General features: G+C 41.9%; 64 pseudogenes; all 64 read left to right on the top strand.

Moving 5' to 3' along the window:
- Positions 1 to 199: 199 nt before the first annotated feature.
- LOC142745421 (5S ribosomal RNA) lies at positions 200 to 318 on the top strand (annotated as a pseudogene).
- A 66-nt stretch (positions 319 to 384) lies between these two features.
- On the top strand, positions 385 to 503 carry LOC142746938 (5S ribosomal RNA; annotated as a pseudogene).
- A 253-nt stretch (positions 504 to 756) lies between these two features.
- LOC142744561 (5S ribosomal RNA) lies at positions 757 to 875 on the top strand (annotated as a pseudogene).
- Positions 876 to 1,127: 252 nt separating this feature from the next.
- Positions 1,128 to 1,246, top strand: LOC142744861 (5S ribosomal RNA; annotated as a pseudogene).
- A 253-nt stretch (positions 1,247 to 1,499) lies between these two features.
- Positions 1,500 to 1,618, top strand: LOC142744860 (5S ribosomal RNA; annotated as a pseudogene).
- Positions 1,619 to 1,685: 67 nt separating this feature from the next.
- Positions 1,686 to 1,804, top strand: LOC142745980 (5S ribosomal RNA; annotated as a pseudogene).
- Positions 1,805 to 1,871: 67 nt separating this feature from the next.
- LOC142746881 (5S ribosomal RNA) lies at positions 1,872 to 1,990 on the top strand (annotated as a pseudogene).
- A 67-nt stretch (positions 1,991 to 2,057) lies between these two features.
- LOC142744550 (5S ribosomal RNA) lies at positions 2,058 to 2,176 on the top strand (annotated as a pseudogene).
- A 67-nt stretch (positions 2,177 to 2,243) lies between these two features.
- LOC142744220 (5S ribosomal RNA) lies at positions 2,244 to 2,362 on the top strand (annotated as a pseudogene).
- A 67-nt stretch (positions 2,363 to 2,429) lies between these two features.
- Positions 2,430 to 2,548, top strand: LOC142745632 (5S ribosomal RNA; annotated as a pseudogene).
- Positions 2,549 to 2,615: 67 nt separating this feature from the next.
- Positions 2,616 to 2,734, top strand: LOC142747344 (5S ribosomal RNA; annotated as a pseudogene).
- Positions 2,735 to 2,800: 66 nt separating this feature from the next.
- On the top strand, positions 2,801 to 2,919 carry LOC142744224 (5S ribosomal RNA; annotated as a pseudogene).
- A 67-nt stretch (positions 2,920 to 2,986) lies between these two features.
- On the top strand, positions 2,987 to 3,105 carry LOC142744664 (5S ribosomal RNA; annotated as a pseudogene).
- A 67-nt stretch (positions 3,106 to 3,172) lies between these two features.
- LOC142745270 (5S ribosomal RNA) lies at positions 3,173 to 3,291 on the top strand (annotated as a pseudogene).
- A 66-nt stretch (positions 3,292 to 3,357) lies between these two features.
- LOC142747062 (5S ribosomal RNA) lies at positions 3,358 to 3,476 on the top strand (annotated as a pseudogene).
- A 67-nt stretch (positions 3,477 to 3,543) lies between these two features.
- On the top strand, positions 3,544 to 3,662 carry LOC142746340 (5S ribosomal RNA; annotated as a pseudogene).
- Positions 3,663 to 3,915: 253 nt separating this feature from the next.
- LOC142745419 (5S ribosomal RNA) lies at positions 3,916 to 4,034 on the top strand (annotated as a pseudogene).
- A 66-nt stretch (positions 4,035 to 4,100) lies between these two features.
- On the top strand, positions 4,101 to 4,219 carry LOC142746937 (5S ribosomal RNA; annotated as a pseudogene).
- A 253-nt stretch (positions 4,220 to 4,472) lies between these two features.
- LOC142744560 (5S ribosomal RNA) lies at positions 4,473 to 4,591 on the top strand (annotated as a pseudogene).
- A 252-nt stretch (positions 4,592 to 4,843) lies between these two features.
- On the top strand, positions 4,844 to 4,962 carry LOC142744858 (5S ribosomal RNA; annotated as a pseudogene).
- Positions 4,963 to 5,215: 253 nt separating this feature from the next.
- On the top strand, positions 5,216 to 5,334 carry LOC142744773 (5S ribosomal RNA; annotated as a pseudogene).
- A 67-nt stretch (positions 5,335 to 5,401) lies between these two features.
- Positions 5,402 to 5,520, top strand: LOC142744479 (5S ribosomal RNA; annotated as a pseudogene).
- Positions 5,521 to 5,587: 67 nt separating this feature from the next.
- Positions 5,588 to 5,706, top strand: LOC142744342 (5S ribosomal RNA; annotated as a pseudogene).
- Positions 5,707 to 5,959: 253 nt separating this feature from the next.
- Positions 5,960 to 6,078, top strand: LOC142744763 (5S ribosomal RNA; annotated as a pseudogene).
- A 67-nt stretch (positions 6,079 to 6,145) lies between these two features.
- LOC142744624 (5S ribosomal RNA) lies at positions 6,146 to 6,264 on the top strand (annotated as a pseudogene).
- Positions 6,265 to 6,331: 67 nt separating this feature from the next.
- LOC142743750 (5S ribosomal RNA) lies at positions 6,332 to 6,450 on the top strand (annotated as a pseudogene).
- A 67-nt stretch (positions 6,451 to 6,517) lies between these two features.
- On the top strand, positions 6,518 to 6,636 carry LOC142744529 (5S ribosomal RNA; annotated as a pseudogene).
- Positions 6,637 to 6,703: 67 nt separating this feature from the next.
- LOC142746164 (5S ribosomal RNA) lies at positions 6,704 to 6,822 on the top strand (annotated as a pseudogene).
- Positions 6,823 to 6,889: 67 nt separating this feature from the next.
- Positions 6,890 to 7,008, top strand: LOC142744041 (5S ribosomal RNA; annotated as a pseudogene).
- Positions 7,009 to 7,075: 67 nt separating this feature from the next.
- Positions 7,076 to 7,194, top strand: LOC142746269 (5S ribosomal RNA; annotated as a pseudogene).
- Positions 7,195 to 7,261: 67 nt separating this feature from the next.
- On the top strand, positions 7,262 to 7,380 carry LOC142747858 (5S ribosomal RNA; annotated as a pseudogene).
- A 253-nt stretch (positions 7,381 to 7,633) lies between these two features.
- On the top strand, positions 7,634 to 7,752 carry LOC142743793 (5S ribosomal RNA; annotated as a pseudogene).
- Positions 7,753 to 8,004: 252 nt separating this feature from the next.
- On the top strand, positions 8,005 to 8,123 carry LOC142747047 (5S ribosomal RNA; annotated as a pseudogene).
- A 67-nt stretch (positions 8,124 to 8,190) lies between these two features.
- LOC142747364 (5S ribosomal RNA) lies at positions 8,191 to 8,309 on the top strand (annotated as a pseudogene).
- A 67-nt stretch (positions 8,310 to 8,376) lies between these two features.
- Positions 8,377 to 8,495, top strand: LOC142744584 (5S ribosomal RNA; annotated as a pseudogene).
- Positions 8,496 to 8,934: 439 nt separating this feature from the next.
- LOC142743815 (5S ribosomal RNA) lies at positions 8,935 to 9,053 on the top strand (annotated as a pseudogene).
- Positions 9,054 to 9,120: 67 nt separating this feature from the next.
- Positions 9,121 to 9,239, top strand: LOC142746586 (5S ribosomal RNA; annotated as a pseudogene).
- A 67-nt stretch (positions 9,240 to 9,306) lies between these two features.
- Positions 9,307 to 9,425, top strand: LOC142745122 (5S ribosomal RNA; annotated as a pseudogene).
- A 67-nt stretch (positions 9,426 to 9,492) lies between these two features.
- Positions 9,493 to 9,611, top strand: LOC142746461 (5S ribosomal RNA; annotated as a pseudogene).
- A 67-nt stretch (positions 9,612 to 9,678) lies between these two features.
- On the top strand, positions 9,679 to 9,797 carry LOC142744487 (5S ribosomal RNA; annotated as a pseudogene).
- A 67-nt stretch (positions 9,798 to 9,864) lies between these two features.
- On the top strand, positions 9,865 to 9,983 carry LOC142744857 (5S ribosomal RNA; annotated as a pseudogene).
- A 67-nt stretch (positions 9,984 to 10,050) lies between these two features.
- Positions 10,051 to 10,169, top strand: LOC142744856 (5S ribosomal RNA; annotated as a pseudogene).
- A 67-nt stretch (positions 10,170 to 10,236) lies between these two features.
- LOC142744341 (5S ribosomal RNA) lies at positions 10,237 to 10,355 on the top strand (annotated as a pseudogene).
- Positions 10,356 to 10,422: 67 nt separating this feature from the next.
- On the top strand, positions 10,423 to 10,541 carry LOC142744336 (5S ribosomal RNA; annotated as a pseudogene).
- A 67-nt stretch (positions 10,542 to 10,608) lies between these two features.
- Positions 10,609 to 10,727, top strand: LOC142745120 (5S ribosomal RNA; annotated as a pseudogene).
- Positions 10,728 to 10,794: 67 nt separating this feature from the next.
- On the top strand, positions 10,795 to 10,913 carry LOC142746460 (5S ribosomal RNA; annotated as a pseudogene).
- Positions 10,914 to 10,980: 67 nt separating this feature from the next.
- On the top strand, positions 10,981 to 11,099 carry LOC142744476 (5S ribosomal RNA; annotated as a pseudogene).
- A 67-nt stretch (positions 11,100 to 11,166) lies between these two features.
- On the top strand, positions 11,167 to 11,285 carry LOC142744855 (5S ribosomal RNA; annotated as a pseudogene).
- Positions 11,286 to 11,352: 67 nt separating this feature from the next.
- On the top strand, positions 11,353 to 11,471 carry LOC142744854 (5S ribosomal RNA; annotated as a pseudogene).
- A 67-nt stretch (positions 11,472 to 11,538) lies between these two features.
- Positions 11,539 to 11,657, top strand: LOC142745730 (5S ribosomal RNA; annotated as a pseudogene).
- Positions 11,658 to 11,724: 67 nt separating this feature from the next.
- On the top strand, positions 11,725 to 11,843 carry LOC142743749 (5S ribosomal RNA; annotated as a pseudogene).
- Positions 11,844 to 11,910: 67 nt separating this feature from the next.
- Positions 11,911 to 12,029, top strand: LOC142744532 (5S ribosomal RNA; annotated as a pseudogene).
- A 253-nt stretch (positions 12,030 to 12,282) lies between these two features.
- LOC142744613 (5S ribosomal RNA) lies at positions 12,283 to 12,401 on the top strand (annotated as a pseudogene).
- A 67-nt stretch (positions 12,402 to 12,468) lies between these two features.
- On the top strand, positions 12,469 to 12,587 carry LOC142746768 (5S ribosomal RNA; annotated as a pseudogene).
- Positions 12,588 to 12,654: 67 nt separating this feature from the next.
- On the top strand, positions 12,655 to 12,773 carry LOC142745770 (5S ribosomal RNA; annotated as a pseudogene).
- Positions 12,774 to 12,840: 67 nt separating this feature from the next.
- Positions 12,841 to 12,959, top strand: LOC142745734 (5S ribosomal RNA; annotated as a pseudogene).
- A 253-nt stretch (positions 12,960 to 13,212) lies between these two features.
- Positions 13,213 to 13,331, top strand: LOC142744853 (5S ribosomal RNA; annotated as a pseudogene).
- A 67-nt stretch (positions 13,332 to 13,398) lies between these two features.
- On the top strand, positions 13,399 to 13,517 carry LOC142744112 (5S ribosomal RNA; annotated as a pseudogene).
- A 67-nt stretch (positions 13,518 to 13,584) lies between these two features.
- LOC142746894 (5S ribosomal RNA) lies at positions 13,585 to 13,703 on the top strand (annotated as a pseudogene).
- A 67-nt stretch (positions 13,704 to 13,770) lies between these two features.
- On the top strand, positions 13,771 to 13,889 carry LOC142746572 (5S ribosomal RNA; annotated as a pseudogene).
- A 67-nt stretch (positions 13,890 to 13,956) lies between these two features.
- On the top strand, positions 13,957 to 14,075 carry LOC142747075 (5S ribosomal RNA; annotated as a pseudogene).
- Positions 14,076 to 14,142: 67 nt separating this feature from the next.
- Positions 14,143 to 14,261, top strand: LOC142744373 (5S ribosomal RNA; annotated as a pseudogene).
- Positions 14,262 to 14,514: 253 nt separating this feature from the next.
- Positions 14,515 to 14,633, top strand: LOC142744689 (5S ribosomal RNA; annotated as a pseudogene).
- A 67-nt stretch (positions 14,634 to 14,700) lies between these two features.
- LOC142744649 (5S ribosomal RNA) lies at positions 14,701 to 14,819 on the top strand (annotated as a pseudogene).
- The last annotated feature ends 56 nt before the right edge of the window (positions 14,820 to 14,875 follow it).

Here is a 14,875-nt window from a genome sequence, read left to right as displayed (position 1 = left end):
TAAAGCATTTAATGTCAATGGCCATTCTAAGCTGAATGTGCCTGCTCTCGTTAGATCGCAGAAGTTACCCAGCTTAACGCCTCTCTAGTACCAGTGTGGGAGACTGTCTGGGAATCCGTGGTGCGGTTGACTTTTTATTATGTCGTTTAGATTTTGTTTCACAATAGATTAAATAGGACTATGGATTAAAGCATTTAACGTCAATGGCCATTCTAAGCTGAATGTGCCTGCTCTCGTCAGAACGCAGAAGTTACACAGCTTAAGGCCTTGCTAGTACCAGTGTGGGAGACTGTCTGGGAATCCGTGGTGCGGTTGAAATTTTATTATGTCGTTTAGATTTTGTTTCACAATCGATTAAATAGGACTATGGATAAAGCATTTAACGTCAATGGCCATTCTAAGCTGAATATGCCTGCTCTCGTCAGAACGCAGAAGTTACACAGCTTAAGTCCTCGCTAGTACCCGTGTGGGAAACTGTCTGGGAATCCGTGGTGCGGTTGAATTTTTATTATGTCGTTTAGATTTTGTTTCACAATCGATTAAAAAGGACTATGGATTAAAGCATTTAATGTCAATGGCCATTCTAAGCTGAATGTGCCTGCTCTCGTTAGATCGCAGAAGTTACCCAGCTTAACGCCTCTCTAGTACCAGTGTGGGAGACTGTCTGGGAATCCGTGGTGCGGTTGACTTTTTATTATGTCGTTTAGATTTTGTTTCACAATAGATTAAATAGGACTATGGATTAAAGCATTTAACGTCAATGGCCATTCTAAGCTGAATGTGCCTGCTCTCGTCAGAACGCAGAAGTTACACAGCTTAAGGCCTCGCTAGTACCAGTGTGGGAGACTGTCTGGGAATCCGTGGTGCGGTTGAAATTTTATTATGTCGTTTAGATTTTGTTTCACAATCGATTAAATAGGACTATGGATAAAGCATTTAACGTCAATGGCCATTCTAAGCTGAATGTGCCTGCTCTCGTTAGATCGCAGAAGTTACCCAGCTTAACGCCTCTCTAGTACCAGTGTGGGAGACTGTCTGGGAATCCGTGGTGCGGTTGACTTTTTATTATGTCGTTTAGATTTTGTTTCACAATAGATTAAATAGGACTATGGATTAAAGCATTTAACGTCAATGGCCATTCTAAGCTGAATGTGCCTGCTCTCGTCAGATCGCAGAAGTTACACAGCTTAAGGCCTCGCTAGTACCAGTGTGGGAGACTGTCTGGGAATCCGTGGTGCGGTTGAATTTTTATTATGTCGTTTAGATTTTGTTTCACAATCGATTAAAAAGGACTATGGATTAAAGCATTTAATGTCAATGGCCATTCTAAGCTGAATGTGCCTGCTCTCGTTAGATCGCAGAAGTTACCCAGCTTAACGCCTCTCTAGTACCAGTGTGGGAGACTGTCTGGGAATCCGTGGTGCGGTTGCCTTTTTATTTAGTCGTTTAGATTTTGTTTCACAATAGATTAAATAGGACTATGGATTAAAGCATTTAACGTCAATGGCCATTCTAAGCTGAATGTGCCTGCTCTCGTCAGATCGCAGAAGTTACACAGCTTAAGGCCTCGCTAGTACCAGTGTGGGAGACTGTCTGGGAATCCGTGGTGCGGTTGAATTTTTATTATGTCGTTTAGATTTTGTTTCACAATCGATTAAAAAGGACTATGGATTAAAGCATTTAATGTTAGTGGCCATTCTAAGCTGAATGTGCCTGCTCTCGTCAGATCGCAGAAGTTACACAGCTTAAGGCCTCGCTAGTATCAGTGTGGGAGACTGTCTGGGAATCCGTGGTGCGGTTGACTTTTTATTATGTCGTTTAGATTTTGTTTCACAATAGATTAAATAGGACTATGGATTAAAGCATTTAACGTCAATGGCCATTCTAAGCTCAATGTGCCTGCTCTCGTCAGATCGCAGAAATTACACAGCTTAAGGCCTCGCTAGTACCAGTGTGGGAGACTGTCTAGGAATCCGTGGTGCGGTTGAATTTTTATTATGTCGTTTAGATTTTGTTTCACAATCGATTAAAAAGGACTATGGATTAAAGCATTTAATGTCAATGGCCATTCTAAGCTGAATGTGCCTGCTCTCGTCAGATCGCAGAAGTTACACAGCTTAAGGCCTCGCTAGTACCAGTGAGGGAGACTGTCTGGGAATCCGTGGTGCGGTTGACTTTTTATTATGTCGTTTAGATTTTGTTTCACAATAGATTAAATAGGACTATGGATTAAAGCATTTAACGTCAATGGCCATTCTAAGCTGAATGTGCCTGCTCTCGTCAGATCGCAGAAGTTACACAGCTTAAGGCCTCGCTAGTACCAGTGTGGGAGACTGCCTGGGAATCCGTGGTGCGGTTGACTTTTTATTATGTCGTTTAGATTTTGTTTCACAATCGATTAAAAAGGACTATGGATTAAAGCATTTAATGTCAATGGCCATTCTAAGCTGAATGTGCCTGCTCTCGTCAGATCGCAGAAGTTACACAGCTTAAGGCCTCGCTAGTACCAGTGTGGGAGACTGTCTGGGAATCCGTGGTGCGTTTGCCTTTTTATTATGTCGTTTAGATTTTGTTTCACAATCGATTAAAAAGGACTATGGATTAAAGCACTTCATGTCAATGGCCATTCTAAGCTGAATGTGCCTGCTCTCGTCAGATCGCAGAAGTTACACAGCTTAAGGCCTCGCTAGTACCAGTGTGGGAGACTGTCTGGGAATCCGTGGTGCGGTTGACTTTTATTATGTCGTTTAGATTTTGTTTCACAATAGATTAAATAGGACTATGGATTAAAGCATTTAACGTCAATTGCCATTCTAAGCTGAATGTGCCTGCTCTCGTCAGAACGCAGAAGTTACACAGCTTAAGGCCTCGCTAGTACCAGTGTGGGAGACTGTCTGGGAATCCGTGGTGCGGTTGAAATTTTATTATGTCGTTTAGATTTTGTTTCACAATCGATTAAAAAGGACTATGGATTAAAGCATTTAAAGTCAATGGCCATTCTAAACTGAATGTCCCTGCTCTCATCAGATCGCAGAAGTTACACAGCTTAAGGCCTCGCTAGTACCAGTGTGGGAGACTGTCTGGGAATCCGTGGTGCGGTTGACTTTTTATTATGTCGTTTAGATTTTGTTTCACAATCGATTAAAAAGGACTATGGATTAAAGCATTTAATGTCAATGGCCATTCTAAGCTGAATGTGCCTGCTCTCGTCAGATCGCAGAAGTTACACAGCTTAAGCCCTCGCTAGTACCAGTGTGGGAGACTGTCTGGGAATCCGTGGTGCGGTTGACTTTTTATTATGTCGTTTAGATTTTGTTTCACAATAGATTAAATAGGACTATGGATAAAGCATTTAACGTCAATGGCCATTCTAAGCTGAATAAGCCTGCTCTCGTCAGAACGCAGAAGTTACACAGCTTAAGTCCTCGCTAGTACCAGTGTGGGAAACTGTCTGGGAATCCGTGGTGCGGTTGAATTTTTATTATGTCGTTTAGATTTTGTTTCACAATCGATTAAAAAGGACTATGGATTAAAGCATTTAATGTCAATGGCTATTCTAAGCTGAATGTCCCTGCTCTTGTCAGATCGCAGAAGTTACACAGCTTAAGGCCTCGCTAGTACCAGTGTGGGAGACTGTTTGGGAATCCGTGGTGCGGTTGACTTTTTATTATGTTGTTTAGATTTTGTTTCACAATCGATTAAAAAGGACTATGGATTAAAGCATTTAATGTCAATGGCCATTCTAAGCTGAATGTGCCTGCTCTCGTTAGATCGCAGAAGTTACCCAGCTTAACGCCTCTCTAGTACCAGTGTGGGAGACTGTCTGGGAATCCGTGGTGCGGTTGACTTTTTATTATGTCGTTTAGATTTTGTTTCACAATAGATTAAATAGGACTATGGATTAAAGCATTTAACGTCAATGGCCATTCTAAGCTGAATGTGCCTGCTCTCGTCAGAACGCAGAAGTTACACAGCTTAAGGCCTTGCTAGTACCAGTGTGGGAGACTGTCTGGGAATCCGTGGTGCGGTTGAAATTTTATTATGTCGTTTAGATTTTGTTTCACAATCGATTAAATAGGACTATGGATAAAGCATTTAACGTCAATGGCCATTCTAAGCTGAATATGCCTGCTCTCGTCAGAACGCAGAAGTTACACAGCTTAAGTCCTCGCTAGTACCCGTGTGGGAAACTGTCTGGGAATCCGTGGTGCGGTTGAATTTTTATTATGTCGTTTAGATTTTGTTTCACAATCGATTAAAAAGGACTATGGATTAAAGCATTTAATGTCAATGGCCATTCTAAGCTGAATGTGCCTGCTCTCGTTAGATCGCAGAAGTTACCCAGCTTAACGCCTCTCTAGTACCAGTGTGGGAGACTGTCTGGGAATCCGTGGTGCGGTTGACTTTTTATTATGTCGTTTAGATTTTGTTTCACAATAGATTAAATAGGACTATGGATTAAAGCATTTAACGTCAATGGCCATTCTAAGCTGAATGTGCCTGCTCTCGTCAGAACGCAGAAGTTACACAGCTTAAGGCCTCGCTAGTACCAGTGTGGGAGACTGTCTGGGAATCCGTGGTGCGGTTGAAATTTTATTATGTCGTTTAGATTTTGTTTCACAATCGATTAAATAGGACTATGGATAAAGCATTTAACGTCAATGGCCATTCTAAGCTGAATGTGCCTGCTCTCGTTAGATCGCAGAAGTTACCCAGCTTAACGCCTCTCTAGTACCAGTGTGGGAGACTGTCTGGGAATCCGTGGTGCGGTTGACTTTTTATTATGTCGTTTAGATTTTGTTTCACAATAGATTAAATAGGACTATGGATTAAAGCATTTAACGTCAATGGCCATTCTAAGCTGAATGTGCCTGCTCTCGTCAGATCGCAGAAGTTACACAGCTTAAGGCCTCGCTAGTACCAGTGTGGGAGACTGTCTGGGAATCCGTGGTGCGGTTGAATTTTTATTATGTCGTTTAGATTTTGTTTCACAATCGATTAAAAAGGACTATGGATTAAAGCATTTAATGTCAATGGCCATTCTAAGCTGAATGTGCCTGCTCTCGTTAGATCGCAGAAGTTACCCAGCTTAACGCCTCTCTAGTACCAGTGTGGGAGACTGTCTGGGAATCCGTGGTGCGGTTGCCTTTTTATTTAGTCGTTTAGATTTTGTTTCACAATAGATTAAATAGGACTATGGATTAAAGCATTTAACGTCAATGGCCATTCTAAGCTGAATGTGCCTGCTCTCGTCAGATCGCAGAAGTTACACAGCTTAAGGCCTCGCTAGTACCAGTGTGGGAGACTGTCTGGGAATCCGTGGTGCGGTTGAATTTTTATTATGTCGTTTAGATTTTGTTTCACAATCGATTAAAAAGGACTATGGATTAAAGCATTTAATGTTAGTGGCCATTCTAAGCTGAATGTGCCTGCTCTCGTCAGATCGCAGAAGTTACACAGCTTAAGGCCTCGCTAGTACTAGTGTGGGAGACTGTCTGGGAATCCGTGGTGCGGTTGACTTTTTATTATGTCGTTTAGATTTTGTTTCACAATCGATTAAATAGGACTATAGATTAAAGCATTTAACGTCAATGGCCATTCTAAGCTGAATGTGCCTGCTCTCGTCAGATCGCAGAATTTACACAGCTTAAGGCCTCGCTAGTACCAGTGTGGGAGACTGTCTGGGAATCCGTGGTGCGGTTGACTTTTTATTATGTCGTTTAGATTTTGTTTCACAATCGATTAAAAAGGACTATGGATTAAAGCATTTAATGTCAATGGCCATTCTAAGCTGAATGTGCCTGCTCTCGTCAGATGGCAGAAGTTACAAAGCTTAAGGCCTCGCTAGTACCAGTGTGGGAGACTGTCTGGGAATCCGTGGTGCGGTTGAATTTTTATTATGTCGTTTAGATTTTGTTTCACAATCGATTAAAAAGGACTATGGATTAAAGCATTTAATGTCAATGGCCATTCTAAGCTGTATGTGCCTGCTCTCGTCAGATCGCAGAAGTTACACAGCTTAAGGCCTCGCTAGTACCAGTGTGGGAGACTGTCTGGGAATCCGTGGTGCGGTTGCCTTTTTATTATGTCGTTTAGATTTTGTTTCACAATCGATTAAAAAGGACTATGGATTAAAGCATTTAATGTCAATGGCCATTCTAAGCTGAATGTGCCTGCTCTCGTCAGATCGCAGAAGTTACACAGCTTAAGGCCTCGCTAGTATCAGTGTGGGAGACTGTCTGGGAATCCGTGGTGCGGTTGACTTTTTATTATGTCGTTTAGATTTTGTTTCACAATCGATTAAAAAGGACTATGGATTAAAGCATTTAATGTCAATGGCCATTCTAAGCTGAATGTCCCTGCTCTCGTCAGATCGCAGAAGTTACACAGCTTAAGGCCTCGCTAGTACCAGTGTAGGAGACTTTCTGGGAATCCGTGGTGCGGTTGGCTTTTTATTATGTCGTTTAGATTTTGTTTCACAATAGATTAAATAGGACTATGGATTAAGGCTTTTAATGTCAATGGCCGTTCTAAGCTGAATGTGCCTGCTCTCGTCAGATCGCAGAAGTTACACAGCTTAAGGCCTCGCTAGTACCAGTGTGGGAGACTGTCTGGGAATCCGTGGTGCGGTTGACTTTTTATTATGTCGTTTAGATTTTGTTTCACAATCGATTAAAAAGGACTATGGATTAAAGCATTTAATGTCAATGGCCATTCTAAGCTGAATGTGCCTGCTCTCGTTAGATCGCAGAAGTTACACAGCTTAACGCCTCGCTAGTACCAGTGTGGGAGACTGTCTGGGAATCCGTGGTGCGGTTGACTTTTTATTATGTCGTTTAGATTTTGTTTCACAATAGATTAAATAGGACTATGGATTAAAGCATTTAATGTCAATGGCCATTCTAAGCTGAATGTCCCTGCTCTCGTCAGATCGCAGAAGTTACACAGCTTAAGGCCTCGCTAGTACCAGTGTGGGAGACTGTCTGGGAATCCGTGGTGCGGTTGACTTTTTATTATGTCGTTTAGATTTTGTTTCACAATCGATTAAAAAGGACTATGGATTAAAGAATTTAATGTCAATGGCCATTCTAAGCTGAATGTGCCTGCTCTCGTTAGATCGCAGAAGTTACACAGCTTAACGCCTCGCTAGTACCAGTGTGGGAGACTGTCTGGGAATCCGTGGTGCAGTTGACTTTTTATTATGTCGTTTAGATTTTGTTTCACAATCGATTAAAAAGGACTATGGATTAAAGAATTTAATGTCAATTGCCATTCTAAGCTGAATGTGCCTGCTCTCGTCAGATCGCAGAAGTTACACAGCTTAAGGCCTCGCTAGTACCAGTGTGGGAGACTGTCTGGGAGTCCGTGGTGCGGTTGACTTTTTATTATGTCGTTTAGATTTTGTTTCACAATCGATTAAAAAGGACTATGGATTAAAGCATTTAATGTCAATGGCCATTCTAAGCTGAATGTGCCTGCTCTCGTCAGATCGCAGAAGTTACACAGCTTAAGCCCTCGCTAGTACCAGTGTGGGAGACTGTCTGGGAATCCGTGTTGTGGTTGACTTTTCATTATGTCGTTTAGATTTTGTTTCACAATCGATTAAAAAGGACTATGGATTAAAGCATTTAATGTCAATGGCCATTCTAAGCTGAATGTGCCTGCTCTCGTCAGATCGCAGAAGTTACACAGCTTAAGGCCTCGCTAGTACCAGTGTGGGAGACTGTATGGGAATCCGTGGTGCGGTTGACTTTTTATTATGTCGTTTAGATTTTGTTTCACAATAGATTAAATAGGACTATGGATAAAGCATTTAACGTCAATGGCCATTCTAAGCTGAATGTGCCTGCTCTCGTCAGAACGCAGAAGTTACACAGCTTAAGTCCTCGCTAGTACCAGTGTGGGAAACTGTCTGGGAATCCGTGGTGCGCTTGAATTTTTATTATGTCGTTTAGATTTTGTTTCACAATCGATTAAAAAGGACTATGGATTAAAGCATTTAATGTCAATGGCCATTCTAAGCTGAATGTCCCTGCTCTCGTCAGATCGCAGAAGTTACACAGCTTAATGCCTCGCTAGTACCAGTGTGGGAGACTGTCTGGGAATCCGTGGTGCGGTTGAATTTTTATTACGTCGTTTAGATTTTGTTTCACAATCGATTAAAAAGGACTATGGATTAAAGCATTTAATGTCAATGGCCATTCTAAGCTGAATGTGCCTGCTCTCGTCAGATCGCAGAAGTTACACAGCTTAAGGCCTCGGTAGTACCAGTGTGGGAGACTGTCTGGGAATCCGTGGTGCGGTTGACTTTTTATTATGTCGTTTAGATTTTGTTTCACAATAGATTAAATAGGACTATGGATTAAGGCTTTTAATGTCAATGGCCGTTCTAAGCTGAATGTGCCTGCTCTCGTCAGATCGCAGAAGTTACACAGCTTAAGGCCTCGCTAGTACCAGTGTGGGAGACTGTCTGGGAATCCGTGGTGCGATTGACTTTTTATTATGTCGTTTAGATTTTGTTTCACAATCGATTAAAAAGGACTATGGATTAAAGCATTTAATTTCAATGGCCATTCTAAGGTGAATGTGCCTGCTCTCGTTAGATCGCAGAAGTTACACAGCTTAACGGCTTGCTAGTACCAGTGTGGGAGACTGTCTGGGAATCCGTGGTGCGGTTGACTTTTTATTATGTCGTTTAGATTTTGTTTCACAATAGATTAAATAGGACTATGGATTAAAGCATTTAATGTCAATGGCCATTCTAAGCTGAATGTCCCTGCTCTCGTCAGATCGCAGAAGTTACACAGCTTAAGGCCTCGCTAGTACCAGTGTGGGAGACTGTCTGGGAATCCGTCATGCGGTTGACTTTTTATTATGTCGTTTAGATTTTGTTTCACAATCGATTAAAAAGGACTATGGATTAAAGCATTTAATGTCAATGGCCATTCTAAGCTGAATGTGCCTGCTCTCGTCAGATCGCAGAAGTTACACAGCTTAAGGCCTCGCTAGTACCAGTGTGGGAGACTGTCTGGGAATCCGTGGTGCGGTTGACATTTTATTATGTTGTTTAGATTTTGTTTCACAATAGATTAAATAGGACTATGGATTAAAGCATTTAACGTCAATGGCCATTCTAAGCTGAATGTGCCTGCTCTCGTCAGAACGAAGAAGTTACACAGCTTAAGGCCTCGCTAGTACCAGTGTGGGAGACTGTCTGGGAATCCGTGGTGCGGTTGAATTTTTATTATGTCGTTTAGATTTTGTTTCACAATCGATTTAAAAGGACTATGGATTAAAGAATTTAATGTCAATGGCCATTCTAAGCTGAATGTCCCTGCTCTCGTCAGATCGCAGAAGTTACACAGCTTAAGGCCTCGCTAGTACCAGTGTGGGAGACTGTCTTGGAATCCGTGGTGCGGTTGACTTTTTATTATGTTGTTTAGATTTTGTTTCAAAATAGATTAAATAGGACTATGGATTAAGGCTTTTAATGTCAATGGCCATTCTAAGCTGAATGTGCCTGCTCTCGTCAGATCGCAGAAGTTGCACAGCTTAAGGCCTCGCTAGTATCAGTGTGGGAGACTGTCTGGGAATCCGTGGTGCGGTTGACTTTTTATTATGTCGTTTAGATTTTGTTTCACAATAGATTAAAGAGGACTATGGATTAAAACATTTAAAGTCAATGGCCATTCTAAGCTGAATGTGCCTGCTCTCGTCAGAACGCAGAAGTTACACAGCTTAAGGCCTCGCTAGTACCAGTGTGGGAGACTGTTTGGGAATCCGTGGTGCGGTTGACTTTTTATTATGTCGTTTAGATTTTGTTTCACAACCGATTAAAAAGGACTATGGATTAAAGCATTTAATGTCAATGGCCATTCTAAGCTGAATGTGCCTGCTCTCGTCAGATCGCAGAAGTTACACAGCTTAAGGCCTCGCTAGTACCAGTGTGGGAGACTGTCTGGGAATCCGTGGTGCGGTTGAATTTTTATTATGTCGTTTAGATTTTGTTTCACAATCGATTAAAAAGGACTATGGATTAAAGCATTTAATGTCAATGGCCATTCTAAGCTGAATGTGCCTGCTCTCGTCAGATCGCAGAAGTTACACAGCTTAAGGCCTCGCTAGTACCAGTGTGGGAGACTGTCTGGGAATCCGTGGTGCGGTTGAATTTTTATTATGTCGTTTAGATTTTGTTTCACAATCGATTAAAAAGGACTATGGATTAAAGCATTTAATGTCAATGGCCATTCTAAGCTGAATGTGCCTGCTCTCGTCAGATCGCAGAATTTACACAGCTTAAGGCCTCGCTAGTACCAGTGTGGGAGACTGTCTGGGAATCCGTGGTGCGGTTGACTTTTTATTATGTCGTTTAGATTTTGTTTCACAATCGATTAAAAAGGACTATGGATTAAAGCATTTAACGTCAATGGCCATTCTAAGCTGAATGTGCCTGCTCTCGTCAGAACGCAGAAGTTACACAGCTTAAGGCCTCGCTAGTACCAGTGTGGGAGACTGTCTGGGAATCCGTGGTGCGGTTGAATTTTTATTATGTCGTTTAGATTTTGTTTCACAATCGATTTAAAAGGACTATGGATTAAAGAATTTAATGTCAATGGCCATTCTAAGCTGAATGTCCCTGCTCTCGTCAGATCGCAGAAGTTACACAGCTTAAGGCCTCGCTAGTACCAGTGTGGGAGACTGTCTTGGAATCCGTGGTGCGGTTGACTTTTTATTATGTTGTTTAGATTTTGTTTCACAATAGATTAAATAGGACTATGGATTAAGGCTTTTAATGTCAATGGCCATTCTAAGCTGAATGTGCCTGCTCTCGTCAGATCGCAGAAGTTGCACAGCTTAAGGCCTCGCTAGTATCAGTGTGGGAGACTGTCTGGGAATCCGTGGTGCGGTTGACTTTTTATTATGTCGTTTAGATTTTGTTTCACAATAGATTAAAGAGGACTATGGATTAAAACATTTAAAGTCAATGGCCATTCTAAGCTGAATGTGCCTGCTCTCGTCAGAACGCAGAAGTTACACAGCTTAAGGCCTCGCTAGTACCAGTGTGGGAGACTGTTTGGGAATCCGTGGTGCGGTTGACTTTTTATTATGTCGTTTAGATTTTGTTTCACAACCGATTAAAAAGGACTATGGATTAAAGCATTTAATGTCAATGGCCATTCTAAGCTGAATGTGCCTGCTCTCGTCAGATCGCAGAAGTTACACAGCTTAAGGCCTCGCTAGTACCAGTGTGGGAGACTGTCTGGGAATCCGTGGTGCGGTTGAATTTTTATTATGTCGTTTAGATTTTGTTTCACAATCGATTAAAAAGGACTATGGATTAAAGCATTTAATGTCAATGGCCATTCTAAGCTGAATGTGCCTGCTCTCGTCAGATCGCAGAAGTTACACAGCTTAAGGCCTCGCTAGTACCAGTGTGGGAGACTGTCTGGGAATCCGTGGTGCGGTTGAATTTTTATTATGTCGTTTAGATTTTGTTTCACAATCGATTAAAAAGGACTATGGATTAAAGCATTTAATGTCAATGGCCATTCTAAGCTGAATGTGCCTGCTCTCGTCAGATCGCAGAATTTACACAGCTTAAGGCCTCGCTAGTACCAGTGTGGGAGACTGTCTGGGAATCCGTGGTGCGGTTGAATTTTTATTATGTCGTTTAGATTTTGTTTCACAATCGATTAAAAAGGACTATGGATTAAAGCATTTAATGTCAATGGCCATTCTAAGCTGAATGTCCCTGCTCTCGTCAGATCGCAGAAGTTACACAGCTTAAGGCCTCGCTAGTACCAGTGTAGGAGACTTTCTGGGAATCCGTGGTGCGGTTGGCTTTTTATTATGTTGTTTGGATTTTGTTTCACAATAGATTAAATAGGACTATGGATTAAGGCTTTTAATGTCAATGGCCGTTCTAAGCTGAATGTGCCTGCTCTCGTCAGATCGCAGAAGTTACACAGCTTAAGGCCTCGCTAGTACCAGTGTGGGAGACTGTCTGGGAATCCGTGGTGCGGTTGACTTTTTATTATGTCGTTTAGATTTTGTTTCACAATCGATTAAAAAGGACTATGGATTAAAGCATTTAATGTCAATGGCCATTCTAAGCTGAATGTGCCTGCTCTCGTTAAATTGCAGAAGTTACACAGCTTAACGCCTCGCTAGTACCAGTGTGGGAGACTGTCTGGGAATCCGTGGTGCGGTTGACTTTTTATTATGTCGTTTAGATTTTGTTTCACAATAGATTAAATAGGACTATGGATTAAAGCATTTAATGTCAATGGCCATTCTAAGCTGAATGTCCCTGCTCTCGTCAGATCGCAGAAGTTACACAGCTTAAGGCCTTGCTAGTACCAGTGTGGGAGACTGTCTGGGAATCCGTGGTGCGGTTGACTTTTTATTATGTCGTTTAGATTTTGTTTCACAATCGATTAAAAAGGACTATGGATTAAAGCATTTAATGTCAATGGCCATTCTAAGCTGAATGTCCCTGCTCTCGTCAGATCGCAGAAGTTACACAGCTTAAGCCCTCGCTAGTACCAGTGTGGGAGACTGTCTGGGAATCCGTGGTGCGGTTGAATTTTTATTACGTCGTTTAGATTTTGTTTCACAATCGATTAAAAAGGACTATGGATTAAAGCATTTAATGTCAATGGCCATTCTAAGCTGAATGTGCCTGCTCTCGTCAGATCGCAGAAGTTACACAGCTTAAGGCCTCGCTAGCACCAGTGTGGGAGACTGTCTGGGAATCCGTGGTGCGGTTGACTTTTTATTATTTCGTTTAGATTTTGTTTCACAATCGATTAAAAAGGACTATGGATTAAAGCATTTAATGTCAATGGCCATTCTAAGCTGAATGTGCCTGCTCTCGTCAGATCTCAGAAATTACACAGCTTAAGGCCTCGCTAGTACCAGTGTGGGAGACTGTCTGGGAATCCGTGGTGCGGTTGCCTTTTTATTATGTCGTTTAGATTTTGTTTCACAATCGATTAAAAAGGACTATGGATTAAAGCATTTACTGTCAATGGCCATTCTAAGCTGAATGTGCCTGCGCTCGTTAGATCGCAGAAGTTACCCAGCTTAACGCCTCGCTAGTACCAGTGTGGGAGACTGTCTGGGAATCCGTGGTGCGGTTAACTTTTTATTATGTCGTTTAGATTTTGTTTCACAATAGATTAAATAGGACTATGGATTAAAGCATTTAACGTCAATGGCCATTCTAAGCTGAATGTGCCTGCTCTCGTCAGATCGCAGAAGTTACACAGCTTAAGGCCTCGCTAGTACCAGTGTGGGAGACTGTCTGGGAATCCGTGGTGCGGTTGAATTTTTATTATGTCGTTTAGATTTTGTTTCACAATCGATTAAAAAGGACTATGGATTAAAGCATTTAATGTCAATGGCCATTCTAAGCTGAATGTGCCTGCTCTCGTCAGATCGCAGAAGTTACACAGCTTAAGGCCTCGCTAGTACCAGTGTGGGAGACTGTCTGGGAGTCCGTGGTGCGGTTGACTTTTTATTATGTCGTTTAGATTTTGTTTCACGATCGATTAAAAAGGACTATGGATTAAAGCATTTAATGTCAATGGCCATTCTAAGCTGAATGTGCCTGCCCTCGTCAGATCGCAGAAGTTACACACCTTAAGGCCTCGCTAGTACCAGTGTGGGAGACTGTCTGGGAATCCGTGGTGTGGTTGACTTTTTATTATGTCGTTTAGATTTTGTTTCACAATCGATTAAAAAGGACTATGGATTAAAGCATTTAATGTCAATGGCCATTCTAAGCTGAATGTGCCTGCTCTCGTCAGATCGCAGAAGTTACACAGCTTAAGGCCTCACTAGTACCAGTGTGGGAGACTGTCTGGGAATCCATGGTGCGGTTAACTTTTTATTATGTCGTTTCGATTTTGTTTCACAATCGATTTAAAAGGACTATGGATTAAAAAATTTAATGTCAATGGCCATTCTAAGCTGAATGTCCCTGCTCTCGTCAGATCGCAGAAGTTACACAGCTTAAGTCCTCGCCAGTACCAGTGTGGGAGACTGTCTGGGAATCCGTGGTGCGGTTGAATTTTTATTATGTCGTTTAGATTTTGTTTCACAATCGATTAAAAAGGACTATGGATTAAAGCATTCAATGTCAATGGCCATTCTAAGCTGAATGTCCCTGCTCTCGTCAGATCGCAGAAGTTACACGGCTTAAGGCCTCGCTAGTACCAGTGTGGGAGACTGTCTGGGAATCCGTGGTGCGGTTGACTTTTTATTATGTCGTTTAGATTTTGTTTCACAATCGATTAAAAAGGACTATGGATTAAAGCATTTAATGTCAATGGCCATTCTAAGCTGAATGTGCCTGCTCTCGTCAGATCACAGATGATACACAGCTTAAGGCCTCGCTAGTACCAGTGTGGGAGACTGTCTGGGAATCCGTGGTGCGGATGCCTTTTTATTATGTCGTTTAGATTTTGTTTCACAATAGATTAAATAGGACTATGGATTAAAGCATTGAATGTCAATGGCCATTCTAAGCTGAATGTCCCTGCTCTCGTCAGATCGCAGAAGTTACACAGCTTAAGGCCTCGCTAGTACCAGTGTGGGAGACTGTCTGGGAATCCGTGGTGTGGTTGACTTTTTATTATGTCGTTTAGATTTTGTTTCACAATCGATTAAAAAAAACTATGGATTAAAGCATTTAATGTCAATGGCCATTCTAAGCTGAATGTGCCTGCTCTCGTCAGATCGCAGAAGTTACACAGCTTAAGGTCTCGCTAGTACCAGTGTGGGAGACTCTCTGGGAATCCGTGGTGCGGTTGACTTTTTATTATGTCGTTTAGATTTTGTTTCACAATCGATTAAAAAGGACTATGGATTA

Source organism: Rhinoderma darwinii, chromosome 2 (assembly GCF_050947455.1).
Source record: "Rhinoderma darwinii isolate aRhiDar2 chromosome 2, aRhiDar2.hap1, whole genome shotgun sequence".
In the NCBI taxonomy this organism is placed as follows: domain Eukaryota; kingdom Metazoa; phylum Chordata; class Amphibia; order Anura; family Rhinodermatidae; genus Rhinoderma; species Rhinoderma darwinii.
The sequence above is the reverse complement of the archived record's forward strand: the minus strand, read 5'-3'. Positions and strand labels throughout refer to the sequence as shown.